Here is a 20,208-nt window from a genome sequence, read left to right on the forward strand (position 1 = left end):
GTTGCCCCCATTTTCCCCTGCTTTGCTATATCACCATGACAACAGATATAGAAATCACTTAGTGACTCCTAGAAAGAAAACACAGTGACACAGTACCCCTTGTATGGCGAATCAAACTAAAGCCTTCATTCAAATAGCTATTCAGCTTGGGCATTCATGTAGAGGATAGGGTGGGTTTTACACAGGTAACTACAAGGGAAAGGCCAGCAGACCCTCCAGCCCCAGCATATGGCAGCGTCTCTGTCTAATTAATGCATCCTCAATAGAATTGATCCATTTTAAATTTGTTTTCTTTTACTTGAAACATCATTAATGTAAAGGGCAACATTAATCAACACCGTGGAACTTAAAAGGGCATTAAAGAGTGATCTTTTTCCCTATGCAACAAGAATCTTTTCAAGTAGTTGTGTTAACTGCAGCGGATTCGAGGCTCCTTCTGAGTTCTCAATCCGAAGGCAAATCTAGAGAGGCCTCTACTGGCCAGTCTCTCTCAGTGCACTTGTCCGTGTGGCACCGTCTTAGAAAAGCACGGAAGAGAATGACTTCCAGCTTTTACGGGGAAGTTGCACACAAGATGGATCACGGATGAACGTACCATACAAAACATTGAATAATGGCATTCACACTTTTGAAGTTGTCATGTCTAACTGCCTTTTTTCAAGTAATAAAAGGATCACAAAGCTCTGATGAATGAGCTGCTCGGACACTTTGAGATATTTTAAGATTGTTCAGCAAGGATATAACAGGTAATCTCTCTCTCTCTCTCTCTCTCTCTCTTTACTTTGTACATCAGACTCTCATGAAAGTGTGAGATTTAAAGCCATTCTAACAGGCAATTCTATTTCTTGACATTGTCTTTGTGGGAAGGGTGGTGGATGGGGCATATTGCTGACACCCATACTCCTTATATTTCTCTCAGTTAACAAAAAAACTGAAATAAATCTTAAGATAAAACTAAAGTATCTGAAAATTATTTTTGGCTTAATTGCAAAGCAGAAGTTGTCTGCCAAGATTTCCTACTTATACTGAAGAAATGTGGGCCAAACATCGTCTCCCCAAGTGAGATTAAACACGAAAATATCACTACAGCATGTTTTTATCAAATTAAGCCAAGAATAGACTCACTGCTCTTTATAATATAGAGGAAAAAAACTTTGGGGGAAAAAAGAGAGAAGATTTAATTTTTCCCCCAGAAGTTTAAAATTATTTAATATTTCCTAGGGTAAGGATAAGTATGATCTGCTTCTGCATGGAGAAACTCGGGGTTTTTTTCTCTGTGGAAAAATGACTCCACAAGTGTCATTTAACTTTGAAAGTTTTCAAAAGACAAAACTCTAACTCTTTTCTTGTTTTCCAACATTTATATTTTTATATTCAGTATTATTTGAAATAAGAGCATACCAAGATTCTACTCAAATTGCCTTTGAAAAATCCCACGAGTTACTTTTTGTTGCAATGTCTTAATCTCTTGAACCTTAGGATTTCTCCCAGCATACTTTTGGTAGGGTTATTTCATATTTCAAATCAGTTCATGTTTATTTGAGATAAAATTTTAGTCAAGCAATTTTTCATAGGATAGTTTGGTTAGCATGTCAGTAAATTACCTTCTGGATTATACAGGTAATGCATGATCTTCTTTCAAGTGAATTTTGTTAGATGTCTTGGGATGGCTACCTTGTAGTCACAATAGTGACACCTTCTGGTAGAAAGAGAACCAAAAGTAGGTTTAGTTTTCCTTTTGCTTATTGTTTTAGAGAACGCTACCAGGGACTCTGTTGGTATAAATATAGCTTATTTACAATTATCTTTGCAGGTCTTTTAAACATAGAACAATACATTCCCAAAACCTCATAAGTGAGAGGAAAAGCCCAAACGATGAAATGTAAATATTTAGTTGTGAAACTGAAAAAAGTTACTAGCAGAGGAATGCTGTCTAAATTACTCCCAAATAATATATAGATATATAATTACAATCTTTTGGGTTGTTATGTAACATAGAAAGTGAGAAACCAAAATTTCACAATTGTCTTTCTGCAAAGTGCCATATCTCACAGAACTGGAAGATGGATGGTTGAAGTCCTTAACAGAAATATTTAACATTTCTCTAAAGTTTCCTTAAATATTTAGTAAATGTTTTACATTTAAGAAAGAGCAAAAGTGATCCATGAACAAAAAGATCAGATCATATACTTCAGAGCAGCCTAATGGTCAACAATCTTTGGGGTTTTACGCTGATTTAACAAGAGATGCTCTTCCAGAATATGGATTTATCACAAGTCAGAGGAAAACGTTGGAATCACGTTGGAATGTGATCATTTTTCGACTGAGCGAGAAGCACATGGTTTGCAGAACATTGTATACAATAAATACGTACTCTGCATCAGAAATGATTTGACGTTAAAAACAGACTTTGCCAAAACAGATCCATAGCTACCGAGGAGAGATCTTCATTTTTCTGGGAGGCTTCGGTGATGCTCCTCTCTAAATTTTATCTGTTCTTAATTTATAATATTCTCACACAGCACATCAGGGAATTTTCAGTTCCCCATACAGTACATGAAGACTTTTATAAGAAACTACTTTTGATAATTATCTGAAGACCCATGGAACACCTGTGTAAGTCATTTTTTTTTTTTTTTTTGGACTGGGTAGCAATTTACTTGTTAAACTGTGAAACTAATAGTATCAATAATTCTAGAGTTTTGCAGTCACATGAGATAAAAATGGCAGAAGAGAAAGAAATCAATTTCAACCCAGGGTTAATTGGAGTGAGCATTTCCATGCAAAATGTGCCTGATCCTTCTTTCAGAAAACTTGAGATCTTTATTGATATTTCAGATCACAAAGAAAATATGGCTATCAGTCCCCCGACCCCAGATATTGTTTTTCCTTGGGGATTGTGGTCACCCATATGGTAAACCAACGAATCATTTAATCCATGATACACATTTATGACTACTTTTGTGATATCACTGTGAGGAAACATGAAAATGTCTCACAAATTATGCGGCAGACAGTTATATTGGTGTCTTTGAAACCATCTTTGGCTCTGCTGTGTGCCTTTGTTTGTACAACTTGAGCACATGCTTCAAAATGTCATCCAGATTACAAGCATGCAGGGAATGAAGTATTACTCCTATATCAATATCAGAAGCATGCTACTTTATTTCATTAAAGAGTTCATCAGCGGATTGCCCTTGGTAAATTCGCAAAATTCCTTCTTTGTATTTCTTGCAAGACTTAATTTCCAATGTGCTTTGTGATCTGAGAAAAAAATCTTTGAAAATTATTTGTGATGATGGGTATGGGGAAACAAAGGACTTTTAAAATCATCTAAATTACAACATAAAAATCACAAAGTGCAACATTTATACAAAATAATTTGGCCAACCCCCTGGCAATTAAGTTGGGATACAATGTGCTCGGAGTGAAAGCAAGAACAGAAATGAAAACCAAATACCCACAAAGATTGGAAAAGTTTGAGCTTGGGTTTGGGTTTTCCTGAGTACCTGAAACAGCAATTCCGCTGATCATTAGACACAACTATAAAGAAAGGCCCTATTTTGCCTTTGGAGAGTTCATCCAGAGATTGCACAAGGGATTTGCACAGAAAAAGCTTCACAAAACCCAAGGGCTGTCAGAGGGAAATGGTATCCAGGAGGACAGGGCAGGCCAAGCATCCCTTCCACAGCAAAGCCACACAAGAGGGCCAGAGGCGGCGCAGCGGCTGCCAAGACAACTGCCTACCAAGTCTGCCAAGGAGCCAGAAGCCGCTTGTGGGAAAATATCACTTACCCTTAGCATCTGGGTCCTGGGATTGTTATCCAAAGAGACCGAGTGGTAAGATACAGTGGGATAAACAGCATCCCATTAAACACACACACACACACACACACACACACACACAAACACACACACGCGCAACATTCCCTCTCTGTGTACAGAGGGAGATAAGCCATGCATGGTCTTGAATTAGAAAGACTTTCTGTAGTTGGAATTCTTTTCAACAAGATTTATTCTTAGCTATATATTCATACTTCATAATGAGGTGAGCTTTAGTAAGTGCTTTTCACCAATAGCTTTGGCTTGTAAAAGCCAGGAATTAGTTGCATTTGTGACTATTTGCAGATGTGTATAGTCTACTATGAAACTGTTATTCCCTTGGAGTCGCTGGTTGTAGCTGGCTGATAGGATTTTTTAAAAATTGAATCTTGATAACAATAAACTAAAATGAAGTTTGATGTTAAACTATTTTTCCCCCCTGTTTTTGGTATTGTATCACTATTTATTTTTAAGAGGCCAGGTTCCAAACATAGAGTCATAAAATAATTGGTAAATTCGTATTTAATATATACTATATAATAATCGTATAATATATAACTATAATTCATATATAATATAATATATGGTTTTACATATACGTTTAAGCTTGGGAAAACGTCTTCGCAAGTCTACACTTTCAATTTACATCTGAATGAGTGTTTTTAAGGTTTCCAAATGTGACAATGTGATCATATAGATTCACTTGGTATTGAAATATGGAACAGGGGAGGGAGTGGTCTAGAGAATTTAAAGGTTGGAGACACCTTGTGGTTGGCACAAAGGCCTTTACTTTTTAGCAATATAACCATTGTTTGAAGATCATTATTATGGTAGGAAGTAAGTAATGGCCTTCTTTTGGGTATTCAGTAAAAAGATAAGAAAAGTATTTTTCATTTGAAAGATTTTGCTCTGATATCAAGAACAGAGTGCTGTTTTAAGTGTCAATGGCAATACGATATGCCCAAAGATAAATTTTTTCATATTTAAATTCATTACAAGTCAATTCTATTACCCAGGCTAATGGAGAGCATTTGCAATGACAATCTCACTTATTTACACAGCAGATTTATTATTAAAACTTTTTGATTTTCCATGAATGAAATTAAAATTTCAATTGTGTTTGGTTGACTTAAAAAAATATGCATCTCAAGGCCATAAAATCCAGTTGCTTATTTATGCATGTTACATGAGATAATGCATATGGGCCTGTTTATGCTACAATATACATAATGACATACATATAACTACTTAAAAACATATTCCACATGTGCATAAACTTTATTATATGGATACTTAGTTGTTTATTTGTATAAATAGTGAAGTAATTTAAGAATGTCTACTATCTAATGAAAACATGACAATGTTCAAGGGAGATGAAATTTTGTGGAAGTGCAAATCCATGAACAAAAGTGCAATTGATGTGCTTTTATTTTTGTTGTTTTTCATTATCACATACACACAAAAGAAAATTGATTCTTCTGACTGATAGTCTTTTGATTAATAGTTTATTTCTTTTCTTGTACCAGAAATTCTCAAAATCGTTCTAATTTAGTTTCATACTTATAGCATTTCTATACAAATTAGAATGGTATGGTGAGAACAATTTCTTCTATGTTGCATATCTGTGTAGTTGGGGAACAGCCTGTGAATTCAAAACCATGTTCAGTTATGGAAAGAGGAAGATGAAGGAGTAGGTCCTAATCATTTTACTTCACTTAAAAATTTTAAATTTTCAAAGGAAACGTGAAATACTCCAATCTTCTTCAGTACATAAAATAACTTACGAACAGATGCAAAAGACTGATAAGAATTTATGAAAACTTTTTTTGTGCTGTGTGTTGTTACATTTTCCATAAAAGAAATAAATGTCACCAGAAAGATATACATGAAATCAGACCTACTTTCTCTAGGTCATTTAAATCCTTATGCTTTATAACTATAATATTAAAAGTGAGTCTTTAATTTTGATTTTACTTTTAAATATTTGTACATATTTGTCACTTTTGTTATATCTTTTCCTCAGAATTTTTGTTTCTTTCCATTTGTCTTTTTTTTTTTTCATTTTATTTCTCATTGCTAAGGTTTGCATGGAGCAGTTCCAATTTTCATTCTTTTAATTATTTTTGTATAATGCCTTTAATATTTAATAGTTTTTTCCTCTTAAGTTTAGGTGGTTTTTCAACCCACCAGTTTAATTAGGTATTCTTTAATATCACATAATATTTCCTAGGATGTGGTATTACATACAAAAGCATTTCTCCAAATCCTAGTAGTGTATTAAAACTAGCAAATTTCAACTTGTTATAATTGCATGTGGCAGGATCATTTAACCCTTGATGATCTTAACGTTTTAAATTGTGAAAAGGAAGATCACAGTCATTTACTAAAGCCAGAGCAGTTTGCACACTTAACTAAATACATTGCCATGCTTCCCAGGGATTTTTTTTTTCCCCTGGAATACACTGTCTGAAGCTGCAGAGGACAAGTTAGCCTCACGTTCCCCCGTGTTCATCCTATATTCTTTACAACTGTCCAAATTGTATTAGAATTTGCTTATAATGATGTTATATGATGTCCTTGTTGTGATACCTGCGTTTGTGGAGAACTTAATATTGATTTACTGTGTCTTTTGCCCATCTTTGAGCAGCCAGGATGGCAATTACAGCTGTTGGTGGTATCTATTTTGTCTTTTCATAATTGTCATTTCTTGTTCTACTTAAGATTAAAATATGAAAATTGTACCACGTGCACATCAACAGTGCATTAGCCAAGTTATCAGCAATATCTGTGAAGAACCATCATTTTCACCATGGCTCTTTACCTTGCCTCTTCATTTTATTTATGAAAATTGCATGCTACAGTATCAACTTGAACAAGGAATGCATTCGAAGGTGAGCCTCCCTGACATCCAGTCCTCATCTGGACCATTACTCTCTTCCTGAGAAATCACTAGGGCTTTCCCAATACCTGCCTGCCTCTGCCAAATGCTTTCTCCCCCTCAGACTGGGATTTCTGACAAGCAGTGGCTGCTTTGTTATTTTTCAACTCTTAACTGTAAAGAGCCCTCACAGTTTTGAGCTCTCTCTACTAGTCTCATTTCAATTCACATTGCATAAAGAATATGGTATTTTCTACAAGGAAAGACATTTTTTTTAATAACAGAGCAGACTTGAAATGAGTTCTTCCTAATCACAAATAGGCCTACCAGGATAGATTTCTTCAAAAAAAAAAAAAAAAAAACTGTTAAGAGCTGTTCCAAAATTCAAAAATGTCTCATATGAAGACCAAATACACTTATGTGGGAAAAGGTGGGGGGATATCACTGCCTTGGATCCTCTCATTAGGAAATTTATCAAACAGAGGCTGTAAAAATAATTTTTAAACAGCGGAGAGAGGAAAGCTTTTTACAACTAATTTGGGATTTTTTTCCTGGTCAATTTATATAAAACACACAGTTGAAATAACTGAAGCACTTTGATTCTGTCTTGACGCAACAAACCTTGAACTACTTGAGAAGGATTCTTTGTGTTGTACAACGAAAATATAAATATCACATTTCAAGGTGAAACTGAATAAATATTTGAGTACTGCCCCCTACACACACAACACCACACACATGTACACACACACACACACACACTCTCTCTCTCTCTCTCTCTCTCTCTCACACACACACACACACATACACTCACACACTTTCCTATCAGCAGACTAAATTCAGCTAGTTCCTGAAAGGCATTCATTTTAAGAGTCACTATTGTTTTATTTTACTACATCTGTTTGGAGACGTTTTAAAAATGACTATGTGCAAGGAAATAATAAATGCATCTGCAATCTCTAGCAGAGGCCCCTCCTCATGAGACGTTGGCGGGCGTCTGTGGGTGTTGTTATTGCCGTTGTTGCAATCTAGCTAATAAAGGCTTTTTCTTACACAAGAGAATTTTGACAGGGTTGACTCCAGACAGCTTTCCAGCTGAGGTCTGGGGCCTTGCTGAACCTTCAAAATTTTCCCATTTGAGCTGCATCAAAGTGAAGGAAATTCAAGGATCACTAACGTCTCAGATGGTAGCACTTGCCCTAACAACGAAGGTTCAGGAATTCTTTGGAGCAGGCTGAGGTCATTTTTCTCCCCTTTTCTCCTAATGCTTTTCTCTATTAATCAGAGCTCAGAGCTCAGATTGGTCTTCAACTTCCTCCCAATCCTTGCTAAGCCTGTCATTTCTAGCTATTATTTACTTTAATGGACTTTGGCTGATCCCTTATGAAGCTTTGGATCTGAGAATAATAAGGCTGGAGAGTAACGGGCATAGACATGGGTGTGGGTTTGCCTGCAGATTAACCGTGGCAGATGGGCTTTATTGCGGTTTCCTGTGTACTGAGTGTTGATTGAGAGGGTATAATGAGAGAGGTGGTGTCTACACAATGGTCACAGCCACTTCATTGCACTTTGCGTCTAAACAACCCCATTTTTCTAAATCTTTGGGTTGTGAAATTTTAGGAAGTCAGAGCACAAGAACAAGTACAAAAACAACTGTAAATAACCATGAATGTTAATCCAACACTAATTGGTCCCTTCTTTCAATATGAGTCCATTTTGCTCAGTTTTTTAAAATTCTGGGTAAATTAAATGGTTAAACAAAATGTTCCTGCATTAGGTGGTTTGGGATGAAATAGTGAGCAACGTGTATTTTCTGTGTGTTTTTTGTTTGCCTGGGGTCTTCTGTTTGTATTTTGTTAAATATGTGCTCTTCGATTATTACCACAGACAATAAAAGCTTAAGTTGTAATTATTTTCAGATGCTTTGGGAGTTACCATGTTGGGGACGTTTTTTCTGAATTAAACCAGAGTATATTTAAAAAAAATAATAACATCAGGGTAATTGTTTTATCCCTGGCATAGACAATCAAAGATTTTTTTTTTTAATCTTTCTCTATTTCCTGCACTTGATTTGAATGTTTGCTCAGTGGCAACTCACCATGCAATTAAAACATTTTTTTCGTAGGTGCTAGCTAAAGGTCTTTTACACATTCCTCATTTTTAAGATTTTACTTAATTCCTCCCTTTCACCAATGGATTAAATCACAACTATTGATTCCTTTCTTCCTTTGGGGCTTTACCCATCTGTCTTAACGCTTTCATCCTACACCCCTTGGTCTCAGAGGGGTGTTCTGAAAATGAACCGCCAAAACCTGGAGAAGACTCTAGGTCAAGTTTGTGTACAAGAGTTTAAATTTTTAGTGACAGTCTTCTCTCACGGCCGCCTGAAAGTTTCCACACAGTGCTGCACAAGCGAGCACCACCAATTATCCTTCTCCTTTGAAAACCATTATCACGTTTTTCAAAACTTCTTTCATTCAGTGAAAAGGAAACTAACCACCATATCCAGACAACTCCGCTGCCTAGCAACGCGCAGCCACGTTTTAATTCTGACTTGCTTCTGGTCTTGCCTAATAGAAAGTGACTATGTTAAGCCAGTCACAGGAGTTGTTTGTCACTTCTGAAATGCAAACAAAACTGTATTGTTTTCCAAAGTATGGGGTGTGATTGATGTAAAGATTTACAGTAACATCATTCATTTTCCCTTGTGTTTTAGCAGGATTGATGTCATATCTTTTCATGCTTTATTAAATGCTTTAAAAGAGCTAAAAAAAAATGACGCTTTTTGTCCTTTAAAGAGTCTAAAGAGGGTTTTTTTTTCCAGTGAACTAGACTCCAACAACTTGTGAAATTTAATGAATCTATTCAACTAGTGTCAGCCACATCCATAAATAATATAATAAGAAACCGTCATCCATGAAGGGGAATGCAAGTCAAACAATCAGAGAGGAACAGACTAGACCAAGGTCAACAGTCTGGGGTGGGGGGAAAGAAAAGTGAAGCTTTTAAGTTGCAAGTCTTAGAGTTTGAAGTATCAAATTTTCCCACAGCCCTGTGTTCTTGGCTTTTTGGTATGAAAAGCTACAGGTTGCTGCCGGTGTGATTTTAATTGTAAATCTTTCCAGGCATATATGTTGAGAAGTCTATAATAAAAGCATGGCATATTTAAATTCACTAAATTCCTATTAGACGGTTATTTGAATTGAGAATTTGTAGCTGTGCTTAAAAGTAACTCTGCCGCAACTGCCCAGAAGTCAATTAATAAAATAGAAAGGTATTGCTATTACTTTTAAACACTGCCTCTAATCATTGGTATTTCTACTATTTAATGTAAATAAATAGCTGAACGTCATCTATTAGACACTTTAAAATATGCCAGTTTGTGTGATTTGAATATATATAATCTAGAAAAAGGTATCATTCTTCCTCAAAATAAGATCTGAGTGTAAAAGAGAAATTTCAAGCATTAATTACAATTTTCTTGTGATATTTTAATACTCTAAGCAGTAATACAATAGTGTTAATCATTAAACAAAATGTTTATTGAAAAACTATAGCTTAGAGAGATCAGAATCACACACAATAAAATGAGGTGTCAGCATCATGGAAAGGCTAGAAAGTTCTCTTCCTTTTCAATTCTCAAATCACTACCTTTTCCATAAAACCTTACTCATATTTGGAAGTGGAATCTAGTTATTAAGTAGGACAAAAATATACAGTTTAAAAATTTTAAAATCATTATAGAAGTATGTTTTGAGATAAAAACATATTGCATATAAAGAATAAAATTTGAGATTAAAGAAAAAAAGCTTATCTTGAAATGAAAGGAAAATCTTAAAGAGCTTTTATGAACTTTTAAAGGCTTAATTCATTAGCAATATTTTGTCCGATAGACCTGTATTGACATTGAATATGAACTCAAAGAACATTAGCTTTCATTGAAACAGAAGTGGTTAAATTCCATCTAAGAAGAATATATGAAATTATTACATTATGGTACCACTGTCATGTGCTCTAATATGCTTGGCCTTAAGCATCTGATAGGAGATTGTGTCCCATATTTTCACTCTTCAGTGGGCATTACCTACCCTTCTGGCGCCTTAGTTCCTCCATCTATGAATAAGGATGATACCGTATTTTTCTCAGGGCTATCAGGGTGATGAGAGAGCATCTGGTTCATTGAGGGGCTCAAAATAAGTAGTAGTAATAGCAGCAATAGAATGTGTCGCTTAAAAGCCCAAATTAGTCTGCAGTGGTTTAAATTCCACCTACTAGCTGTATGACCTTGAGCAAATGGCTTATATTTTCTGATTCTCAATAACCTCATCTACAAAATGCAGTTAGTAATAGTACCTGTATCTTAAGGTAATACGGGCATTAAATAAAATATTGTATATTGAGAGCTTCAAACTTGGCCATAATGATGCTCAGTAAACAAATGTTAGGTGTCCGTATGAAATTATGTCTGTGTTAATGGTCTCTTTCCTGAGATATTAAAATAATACTACTAATTTGGCTCCTCACATGTTTTTGTGACAAATTAAAATTAAAGACTTTGTTTACAGATTCATAAATAGACTACTTAAACTAACAAAGTCCATTCTGTAACAGAAAGACAAAAGTAAGCTTTTTAGATATTGATCGTTCTATCAGCATTTTTAATCAAATACCTTCATGAGATATAATTGAGCATTACTGCAGTATGTCTTGGCAAACCTCAGAGTATTCTCGTTCCAAATCAAGGGTGCTTTGCCAACTAAGTTTAATTATTTCATGCAGCCAATCACCATGTGGTACCAGTAATAGCAGGAAACAATGTCGGCACAAAATCTGATATTTTGAAGCCCAGACCTGGTTCTCTCAGAATTTCCATCAGGGGGCCATATTTATGGACCGAATGCAACATGTGGGCACATTTTGTTTGTCCTACAAAGAATCTGCTTATTATCAAATTGCTTCACCACATCCCAAGCTTAGATTTTGCATTAAAATCCAGATTTCTAGGTTCTCGCAAACAAGCAGGACTGTGAGGGTGGGCTGGTTTTACTGGAGCTGAGTGATGGCTGAGTGGCCATGGATGAGATCTCAACTCTCCGCTTCACCCTGTCTACCCTTCCTCCCTCTCAAAGTACATTCATTCAGATTCACCTATTTTAAGCTAGGTGCCTGGTCCGCAAGGCATTTTAGATTTCTTAGCTTAAGAACTCAAATTAGAAATCATGCAAAATTCACTAGTGGAATCCAACATTTCCTATAGCACTCTGGGCCCACTGCAATTTGTAATTTCATTACTTTTCCTCCAGTATCTTCGTAATACATTCGGCTTAATTATTCTTGAAAAGTGTTAGAGACGACTTCTTTACAGACTTGAAAATAAAATACTTTTCCACTGCATGCAGTTTTTCTCCTGGCTGGATGGAGAAGAAATTAAGTCCCCAGTTAGGAATTGAGCGCAGGCTGTGAACAGCACAGAGCTCTGAGGTCCGTCTTGTGGAATCATGACAGCCTGCCCAGGAGAGCACCTGTGGCCGCAACAAAGTGATGGTTTTCCTGTTTTTCCTACCCCACCGCACCAGAAACTTTATGCCAAATATTTGAGGTGACACCATGTGATTTCTGACCAGTAACTCTTAGAAAATCTAACTGATAGCTTCTCTGGTAGTGATAAGGCTGGGCACATGAAATCTTGCCAAGAATAAGCACGTATTTCGAAAATCACATGAATTTCCTTTATAGTTTTAAAACATTATTTTAGGCTGAGTTATAATTATAGTGATAAGGTAAGTAATGTAACATTTAAATAATACTTTTAAACTTTTCCACATCCATTTCTAAATATCTAGATTTGCATTTATTTGGTGATATTATTTATCCTGACTTTTAAAAGGAGGAAATACAGACGATGAGAAACTAAGTACTTTCAAGTTCCAGTTATTTCTTCATGTCAACATCATCAAATCTCATTTGCAACATGGTGGGCTTAACTAATCTATTCATTAGCTAACTAACTAACTAACCAACTAACTACATAAATAAAGGAACAATAGGAAAGTAGAAATTTCTGAGCTTCTTACTGTGGTTAAATCTGAATCTTTTATTGCCATGAGTAAAGAATATACTTTTGGTTGTTTTGTCCAAATGTAGGAATAAGTTGCTGAGGACATGCAAGTGTGTTTGGTGTAGTTAAGTGGAATTTGGAGTGTTGCTAATGGCTTTGGATGGAATAGACTTTTTCATTGTTTTGTACTTGGGATTGTGGTCTCTTCCTTATTTGCGAAGGTCTCCAGCCATCAAAGCAAATTTTCTGGCCCATACTACAAAATATGTTAAATAGCTCATTACCTCTTTAAATGTAGACATTTGATCATAGCTCATTACCTCTTTAAATGTAGACATTTGATCATATGCAAACTTGAATTATCAAAATTTTAAAACACCCACAAGCAGTTAAGAAAAACAATTTCAGTGAAAAATAGTGTTTCAACCATCATTTGTTTGCTATGCCTTATTTATAGGTATTGTTATTTAACTCTATATAACACTTTTATTTACCAAGAAGTTTAAAATAAGTATCTGCATGAGGAAATTTCCTCATGGGAAAATACACTCAATTTTCATATGATGTCTAGCTGCATGTTTTTTTAATGCTCTGTTCATTTCCTGTCACAAGATGTTAACCTCAAAGAAACATTTGGTATCACTGAAATAAACCATTTTTTAATATTATTTTCAAACCACAGAAATTGTTTTTTGATACACGTGCCAGTTAAATCCCACTGCTAGTATGTGACGTGACAGATAGCAACCCAGAAAAATAATCTTGATATGAGAAAAAGATTTAAGAAAAAGTTTTAATATCCAGTCCAGAGTTTGGATCTTTATTTTTTTTAAGATGTTATTTATTTATTTGACAGAGAGAGACACAGTGAAAGAGCGAACACAAGCAGGGGGAGCGGGAGAGGGAGAAGCCGGCTTCCCACGGAGCAGGGAGCCTGATGCGGGGCTCAATCCCAGGATCCTGGGATCATGACCCGAGCCAAAGCCTGACGCTTAACGACTGAGCCACCCAGGCGCCCTGAGAGTTTGGATCTTTAAACTTATATGTAGTTCTAGGTATCTAATTTCTATTCCCAAATTTAATATAGACAGTTCTTTCAATGAAACATTATGGGTCTGGCTAATTTCTCAATTAGAAAGAAAAACAATGAAACACATGAAAAGTATTTGTAAATGGGATTATTCTTCCAGGTGGAGGCTTTTGTGCACAAATAAAGAGTTATATGGATTCCCAGACTCTCGATTTGGAAGGAGTTTGGAAATCATATAGTACAATTTCACAATGAAGAGATAGCTCTCTGCATCATTCCCCTACCCCAGTGTGTTGCTTTCTGGCACCTTCCAGTAATGAGAAGCTCCTTTCTTTTTGAGGAATCTTGTTTCATTTGGACTGTTCCAGTTCTATTTTAGGGTAAGCCAAAGTTCCCTTTCTCTGACTTCCTAGTTCTCTCCTCAAAACTGCCTCACAAGGCAAGTGGAGCAAAAAGGTTTTCAGAGCCACTGATCATAGCCATGATTATAAGTAGCTAATATGGTGTCTCACACACAATATATGCTCAATAGTTACAAGTGACCATTGATACATGAATTAGATTCTTCTATATCTGGGACTTATTTGTCTTAAGGTAATGATAATTGTGTCACCTGCCCCTCCCCCACTCCCGCTCAAAGAAGAGAGAGAAGGCAGCCATCACAGAGAATGTCAAGTCCACATTCAACCACTTCAACATCTAGCCCCACTCCCTCATTACCCCACATAGTCAGGCCCAACATAGTTTTCTTTTGGGTGAGCTCAGACCTAGGTTTGTTCCACTCACAGTGATGAAAGGAGAAAGAAAGCATGTGCCATTCTGTCTTTTCATCCCTTAAAGTGACACCGAGGCCACAGGAGTTGTCTGAGCCCTGGGCAGCCCTGCTCAGGACTTCCTAAAGTGGCCACGCTCCTGTTTGGTGTGTGTGTTTTTTTTTTTTCTTTGGCTTGTCAGGATGTCCTCAGGTCATTATTTATTTTAATGAACATTTCTAGAATGTCTATTAGATGTCAGCCATTTCAGTACGTACAAGAAATGTAAAGATGAATATGACATAAACCCTGCCTTGAAGTTGCTCATAGTCTATTGAAAAAGACAGACAGGAGGACAAATCTTTTCAATTAAAAGAGCCCCAAAGAGACACCAGCATATTGGGCTGTCTATAGCAGCACATAGCTATGAGAGGTGGGTTACATGAAAAAAGGGTTCACAGGCTAGTTGAAGATTTAGTAGAGCAACGTGAGTACAGTTCCAGGGCTATGGAAGGAGCTGTATTTTCCAAAGTCTGCTGGTATTTAAGGATAGTATGCTGGACGAATAGCAAGCCGTCTGCATGGTTGAAACACAGAGCCTGATTTTGAAAAACAAGGCAGGGATGATGGAAATTAGATTAGATTCAAAAGATAGTTTAGGGTTATTAACACAATGCGATTGCTTCCATTAGCAACAAGATATTTTATCCAGACTGTAAATGCACTTTAGGAAAAATAAAATGAATTAATCAAAAAGGACTGTTGAATTTGCTTCTTTCCTTGAATATACTTTCACCCAAGCAAAATTTTATTGACATGTGAAGGAGGGACAATGCCAGAAGATTAACTCATTGGTAACACATGTTCTATACGAATTTTAGTTGAATAAATAAACTTTGAGGTGTTTTTTTTAATAATAACAAACATTTTAAAACCTTCATTATCAATAGGGAGTTGGTAAAATGAATTCCAGATTATCCATATAATAGAATACTATGGATTCAGTAAAATGAGGTTGTAGAATATTGGGTTATATGTAATCAATAGTTATTATATAGATTGTTAGGAGAATAAAAACAGGTTTCAAAATACACAGTAAGTTCCTAATTCTTTAAAAATACACATCTATCTATCTATCTATATATAGAAACGTATTATGAAATATGTATAAAAACAATAGCGGTGGTCGTTTCAAGGTGGTAGGATTAGGGATAATCTGAACTTCCTTCTCTTTGGCAAACCTGTTTAAGTTTTTTCTACAATAAATATGTACTGTTTATATAAGAAAGAATAATGGTTAACACTCAATGAGGGGAAAGCCCAAACTCTTTAGTTGTAACAAGCACCCTTTTCCAACACTCATTCCCAGGTCAGCCTCCATATATAGATGAAGTGGTAGAATAACACCAAGATGCTTCAAGTAGTCAGTAGATCCAATAATCAGTGTGCCTTAGCCCATAGAATATCTGAGCCATTGTGTCCTGAAAGTGTTTCTCTAGTTGGATGAATTTCTCCTACAAAACAAAAGTTGATTGAAATTCATTGTAACCGTTCTACCACTTACAACATGTATATAGTTTTAGGTGTAACACTCTCCCCCAAAATTTGCTTTAAAAATATATAAATGAATAAATATATGCTTTATGCATTTATCGTTATGACAATTGTTTCAGTTGCATAGAGTGCACTTCTATCATCTATGCTTTTACTTGGAAGAGCTGGGCAAATATTTTTCTGCTGTACTTTACCTGATTTGTTTACTTTACCTTTGTCTAGGCTGAAAAATTTTACAATTTCCACTTAACAAATAGCCCAAATAAATGGCCAGAAATGTAACTACTTCATTATACAAATGCAAAATTGTGCTTTATACTGGCTTTGAAATGTTACTAATGAAAAGATTTCCCACTTTAAATAGGTTTAAAAACAAAATTACTTAATATCAACTTTGATCTACTTCATCTATATGATTCTTTATCTTTTATTCGTGAATTGAAAATGAGCATCAACATTCAGTGATAGCCAGGAGGATTACAATGTTATTTCACTTTTGAGTAAGGAATTCATTTTTGGACATTTATCAAAAAGACAGCCATAAATCATCATTGTATTCCTTTGTAAGCAAAAAGTAGAAGCAATACACAGTTTGTACACCAGCAGTTTCATCTTCTCTTCATTTTGGGGCAGATTAATACCAGCTTAGCCCAAACATCCAAAGTTATGCTGTTGGCAATGTAGCCATCTGTTTTTAATGAATATCTGGGGTCCATTTTTCAGTTAAGCTTCTCTTATTGTGTGTGTATGTTGCTTTTTCACAGCTATCTGCATAATTGCTTAAAGATTTTACTACAAAATTAATATCCTTGCTGTGAACAAGGGAACAGGGCAAAAACCAGGATGACAGAGCCTGAGATGAGGTGAAAAGCAAATCCAATTTTTCCTTGCACCATAGAAACCTCGTCAGGACTAGCTTTATCTGGTAATCCACATTTAAACTTTAACCTGTAGGGGGGCTCTTTGTGTTAGATAATGTAAGCATAAAAGGAGGCTGAATCACTAATCAGATTAATCATATTTTGTAAGACTCAAAAGCTTCATTAAAAGGACCTGGTATCCAAGTTACACATTTTTGTTGTTGTTGTTGGCAGAAGGGGCATTTGTCATTAAAAAAAAAAAAAAAGAATGACATGGAAATGCTCAAATGTCTGTAACTTTTAATGAACCTATAGCAGACAAAACCAAAGAACAATGTGATACCCTAACTCGTAAAATTACAACTTCACAAAATCAGCACATGTATTATCTCATTTTCTCCACATTTAAATATGAGAAGGCAGTGTTGGATAAAGGTTGTGGTTGCTACTATAGCTTTTGTCTTACTTTGAGCAGTAGTCTTCTTTTAATATATTAGTACTCTCTGCATCTCGGAACCACATACTACATATACACGCTATTATAAGTGTAATTTATATAATATGTACAAAGACTACCAACTGATGATTTTTTTCTAAGTCATTTTGCAAAGCATTCTAAAGTTGATTGTTCAATTAAAGAGAAGAATATTTGATGGAAATGGGACACTTTTAAAGGGTAAAGTGAACAGGGAAGATCTTTTTAGGTCCAGCATTTTATAAAATGTGATGTAAGGAAATACAGTCACAAACTTCTTTTGTTTGTTGAAGGAAAAAAAAAGAAGGAAGGAAAATATGTCACTGAACTAAATCTTTGCAAGCAAAGCAAATCTTTCAAAAAAGAAGCAAATGAATTCTGTGGTTGACAGTCTGTAGCATGACTAGGTAATTGTGGAAAAATGCAATTGCATGTGTAACTTTATGCACACCAAAATCTCCTCTTTGAAAACTCAGCCCTTATACTTTAAATCAGCCAATAGTTTTCAGCATATGGTCGGTTACACAAATGCTTCCTAACAAAACTGCTCCTATAATAATCTTGGTGAAAGAGCATGCCGAGTAATAGCTATCGAAAAGGGTTTCATGCTACCTTGTGAAGGATACCATCTAATTCCGATGTCTAATTGGGAGTATAAAAACATTACATTGGTTTATTTCTCTCAGCACAACATATATCATCCTCAGGAAAGATCAATTTATCAGATTATATATTCACATCTGTGGAACTCTACGTCTTAAAATCAACTATACAGAATTGCTAATCAAAATGCACAAGTCTTTATAACCAAGTCATTTCAGATGAGGAAACTCAACCAAATGAAATGACAGTATGTTAGCAGCAACACCACCAAACAAGAAACAAAAGCAACATAAACAACTTTCTTAATATGTGTTGAGACTACAGCACTATTTACATTATTGAATACTTTAAATTGTATTACACAAGATCGAAGTCTCCCAACAAAAAATAATAGTTCCCCAATGAACCGTTGGTAAGTCTGATGCACAATCTCTCAGCAGTCTACATGGATAACTGACAATACTAGAATGTCCAAATTGAGAATTTCTGCACTTATAAATATTTGTATCTATTATGTATTATAATGATAATAAAAGTATATCTCTAACCTATCCCTAATATTTCAACAGTGCCTCTCGGCATGAAATAAAATACCACTTATGTGGAGACATAAGCTCTTTGTGGAAATGGAATTTGCATGGTTTGTTTTACTTTTTTAACAACAGACTGAAATATTTAAAATAGCCACTCTTAAAACACTGGTTTATAAATTTTATTTTAGATTTTTTTAAATGCCTTTTACCTATGATTTTGAATTATAGAGACCTTCATCACCACATTAATTCCCACAAAGAAGTAGACTATTTCATTTTATCAGCTCCTGTTCTATCCAAGTGTTTTGATCATCTCCCCAAACAAACAAAAAACACATGCACACACCAAAAAAAGTAAAGAAGGTAACAATAAATCCTCATTCTTTTATTTATTTTTTAAATCACCGTTGAATATATGGTATTATCAGTCTAATGTTTTTAAATTAACATATAATGTATTATTTGTTTCAGGGGTACAGGTCTGTGATTCATCAGTCTTATGCAATTCACAGCGCTTACCATAGCACATACCCTCCCCAATGTCCATCACCCAGCCACCCCATCCCTGCCACCCCCCTCCACTCCAGCAACCCTCAGTTTGTTTCCTGAGATTAATCTTCATTCTTTTAAAAAGCTAACATCAGAGATCTTTAGCAGTTTTAACCTCTGATGTGCTGAAGCCAGCGAGGGGAAACAGATGTGGTGCTGGGGACCTGTTCATTGGGATATTGGGCATCTAGTTCTTCTAGAGCATCAGACCAGCTCCGTAGTTTGTGTAAGTCATGTTAGAGTCCTGATCGTCACTGTGCAATCCATAGAACAAGGAAGATGACCTTAGCTCTCTGTAAGGCCACTCATAGTTTGAATAGTCAGTGATGCTGTGGTGTGATATTTGAAGGAAAAGCCTTCCCCTTTATACAAATATAATTATTTAGAGGTTTCTAGAGTAATGCAGACAAAAACATGATTGGCTTAACCTCAGTTTCACTCTAATGAATTGTGTGGTCATCTCTAACACACAAAGAAAATCAAGAAGTTCATAAACCTAGTGGATGCAGATAATATAGACAGTGATCAGAATCATTTGCTTCCCGTAAGCCTCAGGCTAGTCTCAAGTTGGCAATTTTGCCTAAACCAGACATTTATTTAATTGATTTTTTTTTCTTTCTGCCCTGAATGAATTGTGACAATCGTTAGCTTTTCTCACCATATCACCTCCGTCATAGAAATAGGAAACAGGAGATTCAACTCTTGGATGATTATAGTTCTTGGGCTTCTCCAGTATGGAAAACATTTAGCAGGATTCAAAGAATAAACAGAAATACAGACCGTGCTTTATTTTCAGATCTTCCTTGATGCAATTTTTAAGGCCATCTTTCAGGTAAGATAATTTTTTTTCTCCTAACAGAGGTAAAAATCTTTACGATGCTTTAAATAACAATAAAACAAACACAAAACGAAACAACAAAAAACCTTACATGACTGCTTCTAAGGAAAAAAATTCCCCTTTGGAATCAAGAGCAGCTGTGGAGACATCTGTGGGCTGAACAGAGTCCTAAAAGAACAATTGCGCATACATCTGCGGATATAAAATAAGTGATGGATAAAATGTGAATTAAGAGCTCACATTCTGTAGATACTAT

General features: G+C 35.5%; 1 long non-coding RNA gene across 2 annotated transcripts in view; it reads left to right on the plus strand.

Annotated features, from left to right (window-relative positions):
• The first annotated feature begins 570 nt into the window (after positions 1-570).
• LOC113918216 overlaps positions 571-20,208 on the plus strand; it is a 39,533-nt gene continuing 19,895 nt past the window's right edge. For both annotated transcript variants that reach the window (XR_003518480.2, XR_003518481.2), the window contains exon 1: positions 571-746. This is a non-coding gene — a long non-coding RNA (uncharacterized LOC113918216). The remainder of the gene's footprint in view (positions 747-20,208) is intronic.

The sequence above is a fragment of the Zalophus californianus genome, chromosome 1 (assembly GCF_009762305.2).
Source record: "Zalophus californianus isolate mZalCal1 chromosome 1, mZalCal1.pri.v2, whole genome shotgun sequence".
NCBI classification, from domain to species: domain Eukaryota; kingdom Metazoa; phylum Chordata; class Mammalia; order Carnivora; family Otariidae; genus Zalophus; species Zalophus californianus.